This window comes from Acinonyx jubatus, chromosome B2 (assembly GCF_027475565.1).
Source record: "Acinonyx jubatus isolate Ajub_Pintada_27869175 chromosome B2, VMU_Ajub_asm_v1.0, whole genome shotgun sequence".
Classification (NCBI taxonomy): domain Eukaryota; kingdom Metazoa; phylum Chordata; class Mammalia; order Carnivora; family Felidae; genus Acinonyx; species Acinonyx jubatus.
In genome coordinates, this window is record NC_069385.1 from 62,032,048 (window position 1) to 62,046,353 (window position 14,306).

At 39.9% G+C, this 14,306-nt stretch overlaps 1 long non-coding RNA gene across 1 annotated transcript in view; it reads left to right on the forward strand.

The window, feature by feature from the left end:
* LOC128315570 (uncharacterized) overlaps positions 1–14,306 on the forward strand; it is a 118,087-nt gene that overhangs the window by 60,949 nt on the left and 42,832 nt on the right. The window contains exon 3 of the long non-coding RNA XR_008298447.1: positions 14,115–14,250. This is a non-coding gene — a long non-coding RNA (uncharacterized LOC128315570). The remainder of the gene's footprint in view (positions 1–14,114; positions 14,251–14,306) is intronic.

The window sequence follows — 14,306 nt, forward strand, 5'->3', positions numbered from 1 at the left end:
CATACATCTGAGGCCTTGTTTCTTTTTGTTTTTTTGTTTTTGTTTTAAAGTTTATTTATTTTGAGAGAGGCAGAGACAGCACGAGTGCTGGAAGGGCAGAGAGAGAGAGAATCCCAAGCAGGCTTCACAGCTGTCAGCCTGGGGCTTGAACTCATGAAACCGTGAGTGAGATCATGACCTGAGCTGAAACCCAAAGTCAGATGCTTAACTGAATGAGCCAGCGAGGGGCCCAGAGGCCTTGTAAATCTGTCCCAGAAACAACTTCATGGCACAGCAGATGAAGCTGTGTGAAGTAGGAAGTTCACTTCTGTGAAGTAGGAAAACTACTTGGCTGAGCTAGCAGTAGTCTACAGTCATTCTCCAGGATGTATTCAGTTTCTTCGTTAGCCAGACTGGTGAATAAAATGGACACCTGGTGTGGCCACCAGCTCTGAATCCTGTAGGTCTCTAATGGGGACGTCAATCTCCTGCCAATACTCCTAAGTAAAAGTACTGTTTTTGACTTGCTATCTTGGCTGGCATGGCGGGCAGTCTCAGATATTTCTATATAGCCTACCTCACTATGAGAGCTCTTACCATGCAAGCTAAGGACCCAACGTGTGGAGTTACTTCAATTACCAAGTACATTATTTCCAGATGTACATTCAGGACTGGGAAGTGACTGTTGAGTGCGTCTTCAGACTCAGTGGGCCCACTGGGAACTGAATTTAGCCAGGACTCCCTTTATTACCTGGTCTCTATTACTCCCTGAACTACTAAAGGGGTCATGATGACACTTTGGCTCTCTGGGTTTCATGATCAAATATGTCGAATAATTTTCAAAATTCCTAGGACAAAACAACAGTTTACTGCTTAATGGAGACACATTTAAGTCCATGGGCTTAGAAGAGTGTAAAGAAAAAGAATGGGGAGCGATGACAGCAAGATGGCCCAGTAAGATGTCTTCCACTTGTATCCCCCGCTCCCCCCACTTAACAACAATAATTTGGCATCCATCCATGACAGAAGTGCCTTTGTGGGGATCCAGGATCCAGGCAGGACACTGTGAAACCCTGGTGCAGTTTGAGACTGAGGAGAGCTGTTATGAGAAGGCAGGCTTGCATCCAGGCAACCAATCACTGACTGTGATCCTGGCTACAGACTCAAAAACAGCTCAGTACCCTAAGGACTTGGCTGCAGCCCCTTTTGGCTTTGGTCCTGTCACCAACACTATTCACCAAGGGACCAGAGAGGTGTCGCACCTATCTGTGCATCAGGTAATAGGCATACAGACCTTGGACCTAGCCATGGACATGAAAGTGGCCCAGGAATATCTGCAGGCCCTCTTAGGTGCAGGGTGGGGAGCACCTGGAGGTAAGCTTGCCAAATCCATTCAGGTTGTAGATCCTTAAAAGGGCCTCTAACTGGGCTTGAGCCCATCACAGCCGCAGTCCATGAACAGACCTACTGGCACAGGGACCTGTCAGGAGATATCCCATCTGCTTTCCTGGAGTACCCTGTACCAGCTTCAGCTCCCTCTTGGTCACAGTATGCCAGCAGTCCCACAGGTCCAGGGACCCAGTGGGAGATACTCATGTCTACAACCTCAGAGATTCTGAAAGAGTTCTTTTCTTAGCTTCTGACCCTCCAGCCACAGTCAGGGAACAGTCCAGCCCACCCAAGGACCTGGTGGGAGATACGCCCATTCATGCCTCCAAAGCCAGGTCTGTAGACCTCAATCTTGCCTATAAACTGAAACAGCCCTAGGGCATGGTTCTAGACCCTCTCAGCTACGGTCAGAGATACTCCTGCCCACCCAGAGGTCCATCCAGTCCCAAGCAGAAGCCTGTTCAGGGATCAGTAAAGACCTTCCATTGGTTTTCTGGGTCAATGGAATTACCTCTGGAAGCACAGTCATGCTAGATTGAAGCCAGTTATGAGGCTGCCCCTGGGTCTGCAGTGGGTTTGTGGTTGGTGGGCTTACTACCAGGGGCTTGGGCAGGTGTGGATACTGTCTGACTTCTGCTGGATAGGATTGCCTCCAGTACCTTGTTTAGTATGGTCATACTAGGAGAAGTTTTCACTTAAGTTTCCATGACTGGATTCTCACACAAAGGGCCTTTAACAGGATCCTGAGAAGGCTCCTGCCTGGTCAGTAGATGTTCAAAGTATAAATCAGAAAGTATCTTGAGGCAAATGAGGATGAAAATACAACATGCCACAACTTATGGGTTAAGTTTATAGTAATAAACGTCCACATTAAGAAAAAAGAAAAATCTCAAACAACTTAACTTTTATAAGGAATTAGGAAAAGAAGAACAAACTAAGCCAAAAGTTAGTAGAAAAAAAGGAAAAAATAAAAATCAGAGCAGAAATGAATGAAATAGAGAATAGAAAGACAATAAGGAAAAATATCAGTGAAACTAAGAGTTCATTTTTTGAAAAGATAAAATTTACAACCCTTTTTTAAAAAACAGATTTTTTTAAGTTTATTAATTTTGAGACAGAGACAACATGAGTGGGGAAGGGGGAAGAGAGAGAGTGAGTGAGAGAGAGAGAGAGAGAGAGAGAGAATCCCAAGCAGGCTCCACACTGTCAGCTCAGAGCCTGACATGGGGCTTGAATTCATGAGACTGTGAGATCATGACCTGAGCCAAAACCAAGAGTTGGATGCTTAACCGACTGAGCCACCCATGTGCCCCCAAACTGACAAAACTTTAGCTAGATTACCCACAGAAAAAAATAAATAGGACTCAAATAACAAAATTAAAAACGAAAGAGGAGACATTACAATAGACACTGCAGAGATACATCAACAGAGGTTATTTATGAGCAATTGTACAATCAACAAATTAGGTAACCCCGAACAAATGGATAAATTCCTAGAAACATACAACCTAACAAGACTGATCATGAAGAAATAGAAAATCTGAACAGAACCAATAATGACTAAGGAGGATGAAGCAATAATCAAAAACCTCTCAACAAAGAAACACCCAGGACTAGATGTTTCACTGGTGAATTCTACCAAATATTTTAAGAAGAACTAATGCCGATTCTTCTCAAATTCTTCCAAAAAATTGAAGAGGAGGGAACACTCCCAAAATCACTTTATGAGTCCAGCATTACTCTGATAACAAAGCCAGATAAAAACACTGCAAGAAATGAAAAATACAGGCCAATATCCCTGGTGAACATAGATCTAAAAATCTAACAAAACACTAGTAAACCAAATTCAACAGTGCATTAAAAGGATCATACATCATGATCAAATGTGATTTTTCTCTGGGATGCAAGGATGGTTTCAATCAATAAACATGGTGCAAATCAATAAACCTAATACACCACATTAATGGAATAAAGGATAAAAATCATATCATCTCAATACATGAAAAAATGGCCGAATTCAACATCCTTTCATGATAAAAACTCTCAACTAATTGGGTATACAAGAAATGTATCTCAACATAATAAAGGCCATATATAATAAATCCACAGCTAACATCATACTCAGTGATAAAAAACTGAAAGCTTCTCCTTTAGAGTCAGAAACAATGATGCCTACTCTTACCACTCCTCACTATAGTCCTGGAAGTCCTAACCAGAACAATTAGGTAAGATAAAGAATAAAAGACATCCAAGTCAGGAAGGAAGAAGTAATAAAACTGTCTTTGTTTGCAGATGACTTGATCTTATATTACAGAAAATCCTAAAGACCACCAATTAGACCTAATAAACAAATTGAGTAAAGTTGCAGGCTAAAAAAAAAAAAAAAAATCAACATATATGAATCAGTTGCATTTCTATACACTAACAATAAAATGTCTGAAAGAATTTTTTAAAAATCCCATTAAAATAGCATCGAAGGGGCGCCTGGGTCACGATCTCACGGTCCGGGAGTTCGAGCCCCGCCTCAGGCTCTGGGCTGATGGCTCAGAGCCTGGAGCCTGTTTCCGATTCTGTGCCTCCCTCTCTCTCTGCCCCTCCCCCATTCATGCTCTGTCTCTCTCTGTCCCAAAAATAAATAAACGTTGAAAAAAAAATTAAAAAAAAATAAATAAAATAGCATCGAAAACAACAAAATACTTAGGAATAAATGTCACTAAGGAGAGGAAAGATCTATACACTGATAACTATAAGATATTGATGAAAGAAATTAAAGAATACAAAAATAATTGGAAAGATATCCTATGTTCATTAATCAGAAAAATTAATACTGGGAAAAAATCCACACTACCCAAATCCATCTATAGATTCAATGAAATCCGTATCAAAATTCCAAAGGCATTTTTCACAAAAATAGAAAAAACAATACTAAAATTCATATGGAACCACAAAAGCCCCAAATTGCCAAAGTAATCTTGATAAAGAACAAAGTTGGAGGCCTCAAACCTCCTGATCTCAAGCTATGCTGCAAAGCTGTAATAACCAAAATAGTATATTACTATCTCATCACATAGCAAAGCATAAAAACAGACGTAGATATAGACCAATCTAATGGAATTGAGAACCCAGAAATAAATCCATATGTACACAGCCAACTAACAGTTAATTGAGAAGGGATTGAAGAATTCTCAATGGGGAAAAGATGGTCTCTTCAATAAATCATTTTGGGATAATATTCACATGCAGAAGAATGCAATTGGATGTCTATCTTACACTCTCAAAAAAAAATTAACTCAAAAATATGAAAGACTTAAATGTAAGGCCTGAAACCTTGACAGGGATCTTGAAATTATTTTTAAGGTATGATACTGAAAACACAAGCAACAAAAGCCAAAGTTAAGAAATGGGATTACATCAAACTAAAAAGTTTCTGTAAAGCAAAAGAAAACAAAATCAATCAAATGAAGAGGCAACTTACAGAATAGGAAGAAATATTTGCAAATCATATATCATTTAAAGGGTTAATATCTAAAATACAGAAGGAACCCATACAGCTCAATAGCAAAAAAAAAAACAAAAAACAAAAAAAAAACCAAAAAAAACCACAAAAAAACAAAACTGATTAATAAATGGGCAGAGGAACTGAAGAGACATTTTTCCAAAGAAGGCATACAAAAGACGAACAGGTACGTGAAAAGATGCTCAACATCACTAATCAAAACCAAAATGTGATACCACCTCACACCTATTAGAATGAATATTATCAGAAAGACAAGAGATAACAAGCATTGGTGAGGATATAAAGAAAAGGGAAAACTTGTGCACTGTTGGTGGGAAGGTGAATTGATACAGCCACTATGGAAAACAGAATGGAGTTTCTTCAAATAATTAAAAATAGAATTACCATATGACCTAGCAGTCCCACTTCTGGGTATATATCCAAAAGAAATGAAATTTGCTATTTCTAAGAGATATCTGCTCCCCCATGTTCATTGCAACATTATTCACAATAGCCAAGATGCTGAAACACTCTAAGTGTCTATTGATGGATAAGCTATTTAAAAAAAAAGAAAAACCCTTTCATTTGTGACAACATGGATGGCCCTTGAGGGCATTATGTTAAGTAAATCAAGTCAGAGAAATGCAAATGCTATATAATCTCACTTATATGTGAGATATATCTTTAAAAAGCCTGATTCATAGAAACAGAGATTACAATGGTGGTTGTCACAGGCTGGGGGTAGAGGTGGTAAATAGGAAGATGTTGGTCAAAGGGTATAAACTTCTAGTTATGAGATGAATAAATTCTGGGACTCTAACATACAGCAAGATGACTATAGTTAACAATATTATATTATATACTTGAAAGTTGCTAAGAAAGTAAATCCTGGGGCAGTGCCTGGGTGGCTCAGTCAGTTAAGCATCTAACTCTTGATTTCAGATCAGGTCATGATCTCACAGTTTGTAAGATAGAGCCCCTCATAGGGCTCTGCACTGACAGTAAGAAGCCTGCTTGGGATTTTCTCTCTCTTACTCTTCCCCTCCCTGGCTCACATGCTCTGTTTCTCAAAATATAAATGAATGAATGAATGAATGAATGAATAGAAAAGTAAATCCTAAATGTTCTCACAACACACAAAAATCATAATTATGTGAGGTTAACCAATCTTTGTGTGGTAATCATTCCATAATACATATGTGTATTAAATCATAATGTGGTCCACCTTAAATTTATACAACGTCTTATATCAATTATATATTTTAAAGCTGGAGCAAATAAAAATAACTAAAAAATAAGAAAATAGAAAAAGGAATGAGAGGATATATTGTACAAAGTTAAATCAAAGAAAGAAAGCTGGTATAACTTTGGTAATATTAAAGATGAATTTCTGAGGTGCCTGGGTGGCTCAGTTAAACATCTGACTCTTGGTTTCAGCTCAGGTCATGATCTCTCAGTTTGTGAGATTGAGCGCTGCATCGGGCTTTGCATTGACAACATGGAGTCTGCTTGGGATGCTCTCTCTCTCTGTCCCTTCTTTGCTCACTTTCTCTCAAAATAAATAAATAAACATTAAAAAAAAGATGAAATTTGATCTATCTTGTACTGAATTCAACACTCAGAGAAAAGTAAGTTTGTTGGGGCACCTTGGATGGCTCAGTCGGTTAAGTGTCCAACTCTTGGTTTTGGCTCAGGTCATGATCTCATGGCTTTGTGAGTTCCAGCCCACATCAGACTCTGTGGTGAAACTGTGGAGCCTGCTTGGGATTTTCTCTCTCCTCCTTTCTCTCTGCCCCTCCCCCACTTGCACTGTCTCTGTCTCTCTCAAAATAAATAAGCTTTTTAAAAATGTAATTTTTTCTAACACTGCAATGCCCAAATAAGTAAATGCGTATCTCAAAAATATCTTGAAAATTATTTCGATGGATTGTTTTAAGTAAAAGGTCATAATTTGAGGCATATTAACTACTTGAAATGCACTCTGAGTAAATATTGATAATGTCAATAATTATGTTCAACTTTGAATGATGTGTTTTTAAGTCCAGAAAGTTTGTGAAAGTTTAATGGTTTAAGGCCCAAGTGTGCAAATAAAAGTAAAATTAAAAAGCATGCTATATCATTGTTTCCCAAAGCACTTTTTAAAATTATTTTTTAATGTTTATTTTTGAGAGAGAGAGAGAGCACAAACCAGGGAGAGGCAGAGAGAGAGGGGGGCAGAGGATCCAAAGGGGGCTCTGTGCTGACAGCAGAGAGCCCAACCAATGTGGGGCTCAAACTCATGAACTGTGAGATCATGACCTGAGCCAAAGTTGGGTCTTTAACTGACTGAGCCACCCAGGAACATCCCCCCAACCCCAACCCCTCCCCGCCCAAGGTACTTTTAAAATTTCAATGAAAATCTTATATACAGTGAACCTCTCATTAATTTGAAAAGCAGCAAAAGGCTTTGGAAAGTTCTGAGTGAACTAGACTTAGACCATCCAATATTTTAGTGATGAACAACCATCCACTTAATCCGGTAGGAAATCGCAATTGCTTCAAATTACTCTATGTTTTGATAAACTATGACCAGACTAACAAGGTATAACTTACCTCATGTGTCGATTGAATGGTCAGTGCTAGTATTTCAGAATTAGTTTCAAAAGTGAAAGAAAGTTAGTGAATATGACAAAGGAAGTCAGGTCAGTATTAGCTTGATTTGACCTTCAACTTGAAAGTGTTTTGCGAGACACAAGGATATTGGCACATTTTACACATTTATTAACCCTGTGTGAAGGCTATTTTCTGTCATAAAGTAGTCTTCTTTTGAATAAATTGGGCTTCATTTGCAAATATAAACACAAATAAGTCAGAAATGGAGCTTTGTCACCAATGTTTTAGAATGTATTAATTAGACGAGACCACATGTATAAAGTGGCTAAGAGTATGGGCTCTGGAGTCAGACTGCCTGGCTTCAAATCCCTGTTCTGCTATTTGCTCAGTGACTTTGGGCAAGTTACTTAACCTCTGCATTGATTTTCTTACCTTAAAACAGGGATGATAACAGTACCCAATAAAACCTTCCCTGATCAAATCCTACAATAGGATTTTTTTTTTTATTAAAAAAAAATTTTTTTTTTAATGTTTATTTATTTTTGAGACAGAGAGAGACAGCATGAATGGGGGAGGGTCAGAGAGAGAGGGAGACACAGAATCTGAAGGAGGCTCCAGGCTCTGAGCTGTCAGCACAGAGCCCAACACGGGGCTCGAACTCACGGACCGTGAGATCATGACCTGAGCCAAAGTCGGACGCTTAACCGACTGAGCCACCCAGGTGCCCCTACAATAGGATTTTTATTTATTTATTTATTTATTTTTTCTTCAATATATGAAATTTATTGTCAAATTGGTTTCCATACAACACCCAGTGCTCATCCCAAAAGATGCCCTCCTCAATACCCATCCCCCACCCTCCCCTCCCTCCCACCCCCCATCAACCCTCAGTTTGTTCTCAGTTTTTAACAGTCTCTTATGCTTTGGCTCTCTCCCACTCTAACCTCCTTTTTTTTTCCTTCCCCTCCCCCATGGGTTTCTGTTAAGTTTCTCAGGATCCACATAAGAGTGAAAACATATGGTATCTGTCTTTCTCTGTATGGCTTATTTCACTTAGCATCACACTCTCCAGTTCCATCCATGTTGCTACAAAGGGCCATATTTCGTTCTTTCTCATTGCCCTGTAGTACTCCATTGTGTATATAAACCACAATTTCTTTATCCATTCATCAGTTGATGGACATTTAGGCTCTTTCCATAATTTGGCTATTGTTGAGAGTGCTGCTATGAACATTGGGGTACAAGTGCCCCTATGCATCAGTACTCCTGTATCCCTTGGGTAAATTCCTAGCAGGGCTACTGCTGGGTCATAGGGTAGGTCTATTTTTAATTTTCTGAGGAACCTTCACACTGCTTTCCAGAGCGGCTGCACCAATTTGCATTCCCACCAACAGTGCAAGAGGGTTCCCGTTTCTCCACATCCTTGCCAGCATCTATAGTCTCCTGATTTGTTCATTTTGGCCACTCTGACTGGCGTGAGGTGATATCTGAGTGTGGTTTTGATTTGTATTTCCCTGATGAGGAGTGACATTGAGCATCTTTTCATGTGCCTGTTGGCCATCCGGATGTCTTCTTTAGAGAAGTGTCTATTCATGTTTTTTGCCCATTTCTTCACTGGGTTATTTGTTTTTCGGGTGTGGAGTTTGGTGAGCTCTTTATAGATTTTGGATACTAGCCCTTTGTCCGATATGTCATTTGCAAATATCTTTTCCCATTCCGTTGGTTGCCTTTTAGTTTTGTTGGTTGTTTCCTTTGCTGTGCAGAAGCTTTTTATCTTCATAAGGTCCCAGTAATTCATTTTTGCTTTTAATTCCCTTGCCTTTGGGGATGTGTCGAGTAAGAGATTGCTATGGCTGAGGTCAGAGAGGTCTTTTCCTGCTTTCTCCTCTAGGGTTTTGATGGTTTCCTGTCTCACATTCAGGTCCTTTGTCCATTTTGAGTTTATTTTTGTGAATGGTGTGAGAAAGTGGTCTAGTTTCAACCTTCTGCATGTTGCTGCCCAATTCTCCCAGCACCATTTGTTAAAGAGACTGTCTTTTTTCCATTTGATGTTCTTTCCTGCTTTGTCAAAGATTAGTTGGCCATATGTTTGTGGGTCTAGTTCTGGGGTTTCTATTCTATTCCATTGGTCTATGTGTCTGTTTTTGTGCCAATACCATGCTGTCTTGATGATGACAGCTTTGTAGTAGAGGCTAAAGTCTGGGATTGTGATGCCTCCCGCTTTGGTCTTCTTCTTCAAAATTACTTTGGCTATCTGGGGCCTTTTGTGGTTCCATATGAATTTTAGGATTGCTTGTTCTAGTTTCGAGAAGAATGCTGGTGCAATTTTGATTGGGATTGCATTGAATGTGTATATAGCTTTGGGTAGTATTGACATTTTGACAATATTTATTCTTCCAATCCATGAGCAGGGAATGTCTTTCCATTTCTTTATATCTTCTTCGATTACCTTCATAAGCTTTCTATAGTTTTCTGCATTACAATAGGATTTTTAAAGCACCATGCCTGACATTTAGTAAGTGTTCCCTAAGTATTAATTCATTGTTATTATAAATACCTGGCACAGGGCAGACCATTAAATATACATCTACACATATATACATATACTTATATATATGTAAATATATCAGTAATATAACAAGCCATATTATATTACACAGTATCTAATATTATTTTAGATATACATTATATTATATGTATATAGATTAGATATCTAGATGCCTTTAATTCACAGCAAAAAATATGCTGACAGCCTCTTAATTTCTAAGCTTTGCATGCCCAGTTTGAGGAGATATTTATTCCAATAGTTTCTTATACCACTTACTATAAATCTCTGGAAATCTCTGCTAAGGAAAGACTAGCTTTCCTAGGAAACTCAAGAATTTACATGTGCAAATGTTACCTTTCATTGTAACTATTAACATTGGTTAGAGCTTCACTATGTTGGGAAAAGACAAGTAAGTAAACTGCTAATATCACAGTGTGAGCCACAGGCTATATTTCCCTCACAAAAATCTCTGGATAGTTCAAGGGAAATAAAGAGGTGGTCTCAAACATACATAACAAAAACTATGTACATAACTGCTTCAATTTTGTATCAAATGTTTACTAAAGACACTTTCTAAAAACGTCCATTATTCCTTCATAGATGACCATTTGAATAGCAATTTTGCTATAGAAATTTCCCTGCAATGAAGTTAATAGCTGTAATATGGCCTCACTCCCCAGTTAATAGGACAATAGCACATTTTATGAAGCCATTCTTTGGATGTTCCCTTGGAGAATCTTCTCATTCAGTTTGATCTCCAATTTTTGATGATACAGTAGTGTAAAGAAGAAAAAAGTTTACCCAATTCTATGGGTAGTTAAAATTTGATTTAAAACCTTAAATAAGTAATGCATCTTTTGTGGTATACACATGTGAAAAAACGGTTTTCCCTTGCAGAAAATGAAACTGTCCTGATAGAGACAGACCCATACAGCCATGGATCTCTAGTTCGTACTTTACAAAATGCCTAGCACACAGCAAGTGCTAAATAAATGAGTCAGAACCCTGGGATGGGAATTTTCAAAAACATCCTTCTGATCAAACTTACATTCTCTGTCTTCAGTGTCCAACTCAATGCCTAGTTAATTTGTCTGAGGAATCAATGCAAACAAATATGCTAATGATTGACCATTTCTTTTATTTCTTTTTTTTTTAAATTTTTTTTTCAACGTTTTTATTTATTTTTGGGACAGAGAGAGACAGAGCATGAACGGGGGAGAGGCAGAGAGAGAGGGAGACACAGAATCGGAAACAGACTCCAGGCTCTGAGCCATCAGCCCAGAGCCTGACGCGGGGCTTGAACTCACGGACCGCGAGATCGTGACCTGGCTGAAGTCGGACGCTTAACCGACTGCGCCACCCAGGCGCCCCTCTTTTATTTCTTTTTTAAAAAAATATTTTATTTATTTTTGAGAGAGAGAGAGCACGTGCTAGCAAGCAGGGGTGGGGCAGAGAGATGAGGAGACACAGAATCTGAAATAAGCTCCAGGCTCTGAGCTGTCAGCACAGAGCCCGATGCGGGACTCAAACCCACTGACCCACTGACCGTGAGATCATGACCTGAGGCAAAGTTGGGCGCTTAACCGACTGAGCCACTCAGGTGCTCCTATTTTTTTTTCTTTCTTGAATGTTATCTGTATGGTTATAGGCTTTTAGGACTAGTGTAGGAAGCAGGATAGAATAGTGCTGAAAAGCCCAACCTCTGGAGCCAATTCAGATCTTTACCAGATCTGTAAACTCAAGTCACTTTGCCTCAGGTTCCTCAACCATAATATGGGAATAGTAATATTACCCTAAAATGAGATAATCCATATAGAACACTTAGCTGCATTAGCATGGCCAGTGGAAAATGTGTGAATTGAGGAGATTCAGAAATTCAGGAATGTGGAGATATTTTGGAGCAACAGAACATTTTTAGATCCCACAAATCATGCATCGTAAGAAGCTATCTGGGCAGCTACAGTTAAGGCTGGCCTCAAAAATACTATAATATATGGCTTCCCGCCTGGTTCCCGATTGTGATTACATTAGAGATGAAAAAGTCTGACATTCATTCATCAATATTTATTTAGCACTTACTGTGTGTCAAGCATTTTGTAAGGTACTAACTAGAGATATAAAAATGAATAAGACAGGGAACAGATAATTTGCAATTCAGTGTGATTAATGCTTTGGGATCCTACTTCCTCTCTTCCTGCTTAACTAGCTTTATTCACTGAGAGAGTTGCCTGGAACGATTTACCTGGTCTAATGTAGACGTTTTTTCTGTAGTTCCTTTAGGGCTGACTTTACCTTTAAAAAAAAATCTAGGTACATTTCTTTTCATCTTTCCAAAGTGGCAAAAGCTTTTTCTCATCTATTCCCAGGTTGCTGCCGGGGTCTGACCTCTCACCGCCTGGCAGAGACCCCTAATGAGGGCTGAATTGGCCATGTCTCATTCTGATGAATAATGGGTCTCGTCACCCCTCAGTGCCCTCTAGATTTACTCACAGGTCCCTGGAGACATTGCCAGCAAATAAATCCCCTGACCTGCTGCAAGATCCTTTTCTCCTACTGAGACCCTTCCTGGGGCTCCTTGACGACTCCTTAGCTGGGCTGCCTCAGCCGCAAGCAATCTGGATGTCAAACCCCAAATGCCCTCAGTCCCCCAGATGCATGTCTGCACCAGCCAGAATTCCAGATGCTTCGGTCTGATGTAGGCAGAGCCACTACCCCATGAGTCTTCTCTTTTAACGTCAGTATGTCCTCAGTCTGTGATCTATTTGTTTGTTAACCTGTAAGAATAGGTTCAATCCCCACATGGGCTCTTGTTTCACTGTAACTTATGCCCAACAGAGTCAACCATGTCTCCATACACAGTGTGATCAGCCGAGTCCTCTTGGCCCTCTGAACACATAGCTGATCAGGGTTGACCCTGAGTTGCTCTTCTGCTTCCAGACCTTGCAGTGGATTTGACGTGAAATGGGAGGCGAACTCAAAGACATGGTGTCAGCTGGGCTGCTGAATGGTTTTCTCCTTGCTTCTGGTTGTCGCAGTGGCTCTGTGACAATCTGTTGGTGCCAAACTCTGCCACTGCTACCGTCAGGCCCTTTGCAAGGCGGTATTTTATCCGATTGCTTTAGAAGAATACTTTTGCATGCAGAGCAGGAGTCCACTTGAATAAACCAAGGTACCCGAAAGAAATCACATCAGGTTGCTTGTTAGGTTTGTTAGCTGTTGTGTGGCATAGCATCCCATGGCCCCTCACAGATGATCCGGGAGTGATTTTTGGCTTTCAGTGCAGTTAGATCAAAGAGACGCCCATCAAATGTTGCCTCTAATCGCTTCAGACAGTTCAAGCCTCTGTAATGCCCCAGTGTTTCAATTTAACATTTACTGTTGTGTGCCTCGTGGAAATAGATGCATTTGAAATTTAAGCCTGGTATAACAGGGGGTGGGGGAAGGGGAGGGTGCTGACAACATGGAAAAGAGGAAGGAAGATTTCTACCCAAATTTTAGGTGGCCAAATGCCAGCTCCATGTCTCACACTCATCCTCCCGGGTAGTAACCTCGGGGCACCAGCTTCCATTCATTTCCTTCCGCTCCAAGCCCAGAAGCCCATGTTAGCAGTGACTACAGACTGGATATTATCTAAACTCTCAGTGAATCACAGCTGACAGTGCTGCTATTTCTAAGCCACAGAATCACTCTTTGAACAAAATGCAAGCGCTGTGTCTTTTCAACCTGTTCTTCAACAGCCCAAGCAGCAGGATTCCAGCAGTGTATAATAACTGTCAGAAACAATTTCTGCTCTGTAAGTGAGGTGAAGCAAAATGTCAAAATATTTGAATACATTTCATTGAGGATATCTTCTTTTAAATTAGTGAAGGCTAGAGAAGAAGAATCCCATTCTCTCGCATAATAAATATGCATGGAACTGAGGAGCCACGTGCATTCTAATAAAGCCGAGTCCTGGCTTGTTAATGTGTTATAGGTCCACAACAATAAAACACAATAATTACTAGTTAAAGAGATGCCAGTGTTGGCCTTTTACCAACACCCCTGAACATATAATTCATAATAAATTTAGTAAGGCTGAAGTTGGCCTGTTAATTAACCTATTTTCTGCAGTGCCTGGGATGGAGGAAATGATTGTGCGATCCGGCAAGGCACCCTCCCAAATTTGCACATATCATCATTGGCTGGAAGGACTCTGGAATTTGGACTCAGGAGCCTCGCCACAGAGTCCTTCCTTGTGCTAATACAGGTGAGAAAGTTTGGGGAGAAATGGTAAGGGAATATCTCACTGCGCAATTACCATAT